At 42.1% G+C, this 8,339-nt stretch overlaps 1 pseudogene; it reads left to right on the top strand.

Annotated features, from left to right (window-relative positions):
- Positions 1-403: 403 nt before the first annotated feature.
- LOC147021281 (SCAN domain-containing protein 3-like) lies at positions 404-7,656 on the top strand (annotated as a pseudogene).
- The last annotated feature ends 683 nt before the right edge of the window (positions 7,657-8,339 follow it).

Here is an 8,339-nt window from a genome sequence, read left to right as displayed (position 1 = left end):
GCACGTCAGGATGCAAGGAGTGACCAGATTATTCCAAATCTATCAAAATGAATGTTCATTAATGAGCGAAATCTGATAAATGTCACGATACGGTCACGTTAGTCGTCTATTCTGAGCAAAAATGATCGAGAAAACTTCGAATTTCCAACTTACCCATGTGTAAGCCGCCATTTTGTTGCAAGTTGTCCCATCCTCCAGCGGGAAAAAGGAGCACGATTTGGACGTGGTCATGTCGTCCCGGCGCGATTTTTCTTTCGCTTTCAAAAACCACAAAAAATCTCTTGTCCGGGCTCGCCTTCTAAATTTGTATTTAATCGTCTGAAGAAGCCGTATGCCAAGTTTGACACTTTTGTCATAAAAATTAATGTTTTCATGTCAAGCGACAACATTGAAGGTTTCGGTCATGTTCTTGCCCCGTTTTGCGAAAGACAGCAGCATCATCTGCAATGCTGATGATACCTGGGCATTGCTCGAGAATTTGGTATATCTTGACCTGCAAGACGTCCTGGGACATCACAAGTCCAAATGGCATTCACTGGAAGCAGTAACCACCACATGACGAGTTGAAGATCACGAGTAGCTGGGAGGGATGATAAAGCTTAATGAACCAGGATCCAATTTTGGCATCCATCTTGGAGAAAACGATTGAGCCTGCAAACTTATGAGTCAGCTCTTCGAGCGTGGGAATATGGTGGTGGGACGTCTTGGTGGCGTGATTCAAGTCTTTTGGGTCCAAACATAGTCTAAGTTCGCCATTTGTTTTCTACATGCAGATGAGACTGCTGACCCAGTTTGTAGGCTCGTCGACCTTCCGTATGTTGCCCTGTCTCAGCATTCTGTCCAGTTCTGATTTTACTTAGTCTGTCATCTGGTTGGAGCATCTACATAGTGCATGTATTACAGGGGGGCACCCTGGGGTCTACTACGTCGTGATACTGGCCTTTGAAATAGCTGATATTATTAAATTAGTCTGGATAAGTGACCAGCAGGTTGTCCAATGTGTGAATTGGCTTGTCAGTTGCACAGTTTTCCTTCAGCAAGCAGTGGAGGGTGACTGGTTGAAGGTCCCTACAGGCGGACAGGCCAAGGATTGCAGGGCCAGCGGCGTTGACAATTAAAAACTCAGCGTCAACCCACTGGGTATTCCATTTCTTGCAGGGGGCCAATCAGGGTGCCGAATTTGCAAACTGTTGTAGGCTGTTAATATTGTCTGGGCTTTCTCTTGAACATAGCCAGGCAGCGGCAGCCCAGATGAGTTGATGTTTTGGGGATACATTGGCCTGTATATCTGAGGGGGGAAAGGTATTGCTCTCTGCCCCAGTGTTGACCTTGACCCTCAGGGAGTGAATACCGGCTTGGCCAGATTGTGAAATTGCCAAGTAACTGAAAATCTCTCACTGGGAAATGATGGTCTGGCTGTAGATTTTAATGGTGGTGAAGCTCAACATGTTGCAGTCCTTGTTGAGTTCTTCATCTCTCCCCAGGGTGTGGATGGGCTTTCAGTTGAAGGATCTTTGCCCTTTGGTTCCCAGGGCAAACCAAGCTGTTAGTTGCAGTTCACTCGGACTGGGTGAACTTCTGCATGTGAGTGACAGAGTCCTCATGTGCCTGACATATTTCCAGGACTTTGTCCAATGTGAGAGTTTCGTTCTTCACAAGGAGCTCTTTCTGCAGCTCCTGATACAGTGTCCCCGCAATAAGCTGTTCTATTATGCACTCATCCGCCTTTGGGGTCTAGAACTTGCATTTGCTCACTTGCCGGTGGCATCTCGAGATGAAATTGTCCATTGTTTCATCATCGTCCTGCTTGAATCGATGTAGGCAGAAACGAGTCACACGGTAATTGGCCTGGGGTTTCAGTTGAGTTTCAAAGCGCGACCAAATCACTGCTGGCATCAGTGTTCAGCCTTGCGCCATGAGTGTTATCAAGGCCCAACAAACTGTAGCATATCAACCCTTCCTCATCTGATAGGAGGTGAATGTGGTCTATTTTTCACCTGCTACATCCTTCACAGAAAAGTACAGTTGGGTATGCTTCCTGAAAAGCTCGAAGGCTTCGCCGAGTTCGGCGCTGGTTTAATCCGTGCATGGCATGATGGGCGTGTCCGCCATTGTGCACTTGGCCAATAATCCCAATATGGGGTTCCAATCAGGTTCGTAGTTTCCCCTTTGGCTGCCGCCATGTAATAAGATGGCTCCACGTCTCATGGTAGGAGATCAACAGCTTTAATGAACAGCATGGGCATGCAATGTCACTCGGCACGGTATCCCACCGTCGCCCCACACAGATTCACTGCCGTGCTCCGCTTCCGCTCCCACATGCCCTGCTCCCTTGCCAGGGGCTGCGGTTTACAGCTCATATGACAGACACCAGTATAAAAGCCCATCAAAAATGATGGGTTGGAATCACTTTATTCCAAAATTTTCAACATTGGAAGATATGATGCTTCAATTCGTAGCAAGGAAAACCGTTGTTTGAAAACATTACCTGTACAAATGTGATCATATTTTCTTTATCTTCCAGGACACTGCAACTCAAAGTGGTGGTACATGGACCGGTGCCGGTACGGGAGTCATCGACTGCCGGTCCGCGGCTCGTTTCCAGTTTCACTTTATCATAATATATAACATGTAATGTATGAAATGAAAATGTATAAAATCTTGAAAAATAATATATTTAAGCCGCCAAATTTAAAATACGAGAGAGAGAGAGAGAGAAGTCTGTCAACGTTGGAAGTTATGCCAGAACCGAACGTGAAGGTAATATGTGAATTTCAGCAGAGTTGCCAGACGGTGCGCTTTTGTTTTGCCAAAATGGGTGTGATTATAATTGTACAGTTGCCATGAAAGTTTTAAAATATTCGTATTGTTTCTTTATATTTTAGAAAAACTGTTGAAAACTCCTAATACCAACAGTAGTTAAGTTATTCGTGTGATATGGTTCTAGGAACCGTCAGCATCCAAACATACAGTTGTCCCAAAGTCAGTTATGCCATTAAGTACAAGTGTAGACAGATCCCTTCCTTGTGTTTAGTGGGTAGAGACTGGGGTGCGTTGCGATGTTTTTAGTTAGGGTAATAAATCTTTATATCCCATCCCCCATCACGATCCACTGTCCACCTGCATCTCAGGAACCTCGTGTTTCCGAGGCAAAATCTTGCAGCAGTTCCAGTTCCTCGGCTTCCCCAAACATTCCAATTTCTTCTTGGCTGTACCACCGTTCACCTTCCTCAAACACGCGTGGAGTGGGCGGGCTTTCTCGGCCTGGCCGAGATTCCGCCCAGAAAGGGGCGAACCCATGAAGGACCTGTCCAATCGGGATTCTTGGTATTTCATTATAATTTTGCGCGCATTGTCTGTGGGACTCAGGTAAAGGTTGGAAAATAACATAGGTTTAATGGAAATATTGATTTTTGAAGCTATTATCACGAGAGGTTGTTTCATGATCTTTTGTTTCGAATTTTATTGTATTGTTGATTTTTAGCTCGCCTGTTCGAGGAACAGAGAGCAATAGCGATACCCCCGGCGTGAGCGTGAGCGTCAGCGTGAAAATGTTAAAGTTTTTGGTGCAAGTTATTTGGAAGCTTGCCATTCATTTAATATGTGTACTCGGATGCTGATATTTGGCATGGAGGTTCCTTTGGGGTATATTATTATCCCACCCCCTGGAAGGAGGGAGCGGGATATTGTAATCGTCCGGTTTGTTTGTCTGTTTGTTTCTCTGTCTGTCTGTTAGCAAATTTACGGCAAAACGGCTTCAGCAAACACTATCAAATTTAATCCACAGGTGGGCAATGAACTTTAGACGACCCCATTAACTTTTGGGTCCAATTGGATCAAAGGTCAAGGTCAAGGTCACGAAAAGATCAAAATCGTTTTTCGCTCATAACTTCGTCAAAAATGGTTTAATTGACTTCAAACTAAGACTAAATTATTCCTTATAATCAACATTCAGGTTAAGGATGTATCAAATTTAAATTTGATCCCCAAAATAACTTTATGCCTTAAATGGGTGGGATTTGTTGTGCCTGGCACCACTTGTTGATGTTGTGAAGTTGAAATTAAAAAATAAAGTTTTTTACTTTCAAATGTTTTTATCTGCCACACTATTTTTTACTGATTACAATATACAAATACATATTGGTTCACGAAAAAAATAAGTGACCACGAGATTCGTTATTGTTGTGTGTCTGTCTGTCTATCTGTCTGTCTGTCCCGAGCATAGCTCCGTGGGTTTTGATCCAATCCTGACAAAATTTTGGTGGGAGGTTTATATCATGATCTCGTTGTGTTTTCCTGAAAATGGGCGTGGTGTGCCCATTATGGGCGGAGCCGCGCCGAAAAAACATGTTTTTAGGGGGTAGCCGATTTCAATTTGCATCTTCTCCAAGGGGGTTTGTCGAATCTGATGGGTTTCGGTATTTGGTTAGCACAATGGCACCTGCATTGCCCCACAGAGCTCGATTTTTCATTTTCGTCACAAGGTCACGAACTTCGAAAATTGCGAATTTTGACGTAAAAAATTTTATTCTCCGAGGGATTTGTCGAATCTGGCAGGGGTTTTGGTATTTGGTGAGCCCAATGGCACCTGCATAGCCCCACAGAGCTCGATTTTTCATTTTCATCCCAAGGTCAAGGCCACAAGGTCACAAACTTAGAAAATTGCGAATTGTGTTTTTAGGGGATAGCCGATTTCAATTTGCATCTTCTCCGAGGGTGTTTGTCGAATATGGCAGGGGTTTCGGTATTTGGTTAGCCCAATGGCACCTGCATAGCCCCATGGAGCTCAATTTTTCATTTTCGTCCCAAGGTCAAGGTCACAAGGTCACGAACTTAGAAAATTTCGAATTTTGACATAAAAATCATACGACCGCCCAAACTTTGAGAGCGAGGATGACAATATTTTTATGCATAATCTTGAGGTCATTCCCCACCTAAAGTCTTGAAACAATTTTGCTCTATCTCAAACACCTTGCCCGTGGCGCTCCCTTCAAGTTTGTTTTTACTCTGATTTCATCAAAGTATGGATAATCCGAATGGTGCGAAATGCCATATAGCCTATATGACGTTATATTGTTTCTGGAATGTTCCAGAGGAAGGTTTGCACCAAAGGTCATAATCCTTGACCTTTGACCTTTGAGGTCACAAAGGTCAAATTTTCAAAGTTGTGGGAATCGAACCGGGTTTCCGACCTTCTTCGACGAACTAACTCCAATAAGCTCGAGCACGTATCCTGTTTCCTTATTTTAATGTCCACAACATTGTTTTGTGACCTTTAAAGGTTATGCAAAGGTCAAATTTTTAAAAGTTGTTGAACGAAACCGGGTTTTCGACATTTTGCAGCTGATAACCTGTCACTCGTGCCACATCATGTTGATCATTTTTATAACTTGGTCAAACATTATCACATTATCTCATCCTTGACTTCTGAAACAATCTACATCGTCAAATACCGCTCGTGAACCATCGTCGTCTTCAGACTTGCATTGCTTTAAAATTATTTGGATCAGACTTCACTGCAATGCTTTATAAAAAATATTATTAGATGTCTTTTAAAAATGATAAATGTATAAACAGGCAAGCATTGGGTGGCTTTGACACCAACTCGCTGGTTTATATTCTATTTGCACTGATTCTACGATATACAGTTCAAATATTAGCTCAAATATTACAAATAAGCATTATTTCAGTCCATCATTCCAGGGTTATGGAATTTATGTCAATTATTTTTATCTCTAATTTACAGATGGTGAAGCGAGGCCCAATGGACATGTTTATAAAGCCGAGAAATTCGGTTGCTGACCACACAAGTAATTCTGAATCAAATGACGGTGATGTAAATGAAGCTGAAGTGTTGCCGGCAAAAATAATTAGTACGAGCTTTACTCGGAAATATGACTCCTCATACATTCAATTCGGTTTTGTAGCCACGAATGATGGGGAGTGCCAAAACTGCAGTGTGTTATTTGTGGAGATGTGTTGGCTAACGACTCAATGAAGCCGTCAAACCTCAAGAGGCATTGAAATAAAAAACATAAAGAAATGAGTTCAAAGTCAAAAGAGTTCTTTGAAAGAAAGCATGTTGATTTAAAAGGCCGTCAGAAACAGATCTGTGAAGTGTCACACATAAATACTTGTGCTTTGCAGGCTTCTTATAAAGTAGCACTTCGAGTTGCTCAGGCTAAAAAGCCATACACAATCAGTGAGACGCTAGTGATAGGCTGTAGTAAAGATGTCTGCATGGAAATGCTGGGTGAGGTGGCTGCAAGGAAAGTGGCTCAGGTGCCACTTTCAAATGACACTATAGCTCAACGAATTAACGATCTGGCTCAGGATATGGAAGATCAACTCATAGGACAGATTCAGTTCGCAAAGTACTTTTCTTTGCAGCTTGATGAATGCACAGACATTGTTAATATGGCAATTGTGATGGTGTATGTGCACTTTGAACATGAGGGTGATTTGAAGGAAGAGTTTTTTCTCTGCTTCACTACCAACAAAAACAACTAGTTCTGAAGTGTTCAAGACTGAGCGACTACATCGTTAACAAATGTGGGTTGGATATGAAGTTTTGCGTCGGTGTATGTTCTGATGGCGCTGCCGCAATGATAGGACGGCATTCAGGAGTGGTTACCCAGATCAGGGCGCTTGCCCCAGAATGGAAGTCAATGCACTGCTTCCTTCACCGAGAAAGTCTTGCAACAAAAAAATGTCAATTGAACTAAACAGTGTGCTCAGCGAGGTTGTAAAACTTGTGAATCATGTAAAAGACAAATGCTCTAAATTTGAGACGATTCGCTGCATTATGTGATGATATGGGAGCTGATCATAAACAGCTCCTGTTGCATGCCGATGTACGTTGGTTATCAAGGGCAAAAGTCCTGTCAAGAGTATTTGAACTACGAAACGAACTGGCCGAGTTTCTTCAGGACAAAAAACCAAAATGGTCACAATTGTTCCGAGATGTGAATTGGCGAGCCAAGCCGGCTTATTTGGCTGATATCTTTGTCATCTTTAATGATCTCAACACCTCCATGCAGGGAAGGATGGCTTCGTGTTTTACAATGGCAGACAAGATCAACGGAAAAAAAACGAAAGCTCGAAGCATGGAAGAGTCGAGTGTCAATAGATTGTTATGACATGTTTCACCAATTAGCGGCAGTCATCGCTGATGCAGGAGAAGACCTTAATGTTACATCTCTATGAAATGTCATCAGAGAACACTTGACGAATTTGGCAGAAAGTTTTCAGCATTACTTTCCAGAAGAAGAAGATCCACGGAAAGGGGATGAATGGATCCGAAATCCATTTATGCCATTGAGAGATGACTTAGGTGTCACTATGGAGGATAAATTGTTGGAGCTGTCTGCTGACGAAGGATTGAAGAGGAGTTTCAAAACTACAACAGCACTTGCTTCTTTTTGGATAAAAGTGAAAGCAGAATATCCTAAGCTTACTGAAATTGCTCTGAAAACTCTTCTCCCATTTCCTTCAACCTACCTCAGCGAGACTGGCTTCTCAACGATGAGCATCATTAAGACAAAGTAAACGAATAGTGTGGACATTCATTCTCCATTGCACGTGGCACTGTCCTCAATTGAATCATGATTGGATAAGCTGACAAAGAAGGTGCAGGCTCACCTTTCACATGAGTAAAAGTTCAGGATTTAACATGCCTATATCATCAATTTCAGATTTTAACATAACGACATTTTCAAAGTTGTCTTCAATGTAATGTTACCGATTTCCTTTCAATCTTTCTTTTTATGTCTTTATTCACTGGAGTTTAAGATAACTAAAATATATTATTTTTTCAACCGACCTTATTCCTTATAATTTTTCATTTTTTTTACTTATGTACTGGTATACATATGTTTATAATATCTATGTTTGAAGGCTGAGCTCGTCTGATTTTTTTATATATTTTGTTAATATTGTAATACTGTATTACTCGTTGACAAAATATATATCAAAAAATGTGTCAACTTTTATTATATTCATTATATTTTTATATTTTGCCTGTAAAATTAATATTACTACGGATGTTCAAACAATATTTTCTCGGATCATAAACAAATAATAATATGGCACAAATATGGTACCGGTCCCTGGCACATTGGAAAAAAAAACAACCGGTCCGCCACATCAGAGTTTGAGAAGCACTGCTGAAAGGGACCCGTGCCTTTCGGACCTCTCCGAGAAGCAAGATCTACATTCCGGGTGTTCGGTGGAGCCGAATCTACTGCTCCACCTTTGGTCGTGCTCGCCGCCGACACTCGGCCCCACAACAATACCATCCGTCGCTTTGCTGATGGGAATACGAAGAGGTGGGGCAGAGA

This window comes from Eptatretus burgeri, chromosome 8 (genome assembly GCF_056783735.1).
Source record: "Eptatretus burgeri isolate ZD-2024b chromosome 8, Ebu_testis_v1, whole genome shotgun sequence".
Lineage (NCBI taxonomy): Eukaryota > Metazoa > Chordata > Myxini > Myxiniformes > Myxinidae > Eptatretus > Eptatretus burgeri.
The sequence above is the reverse complement of the archived record's forward strand: the minus strand, read 5'-3'. Positions and strand labels throughout refer to the sequence as shown.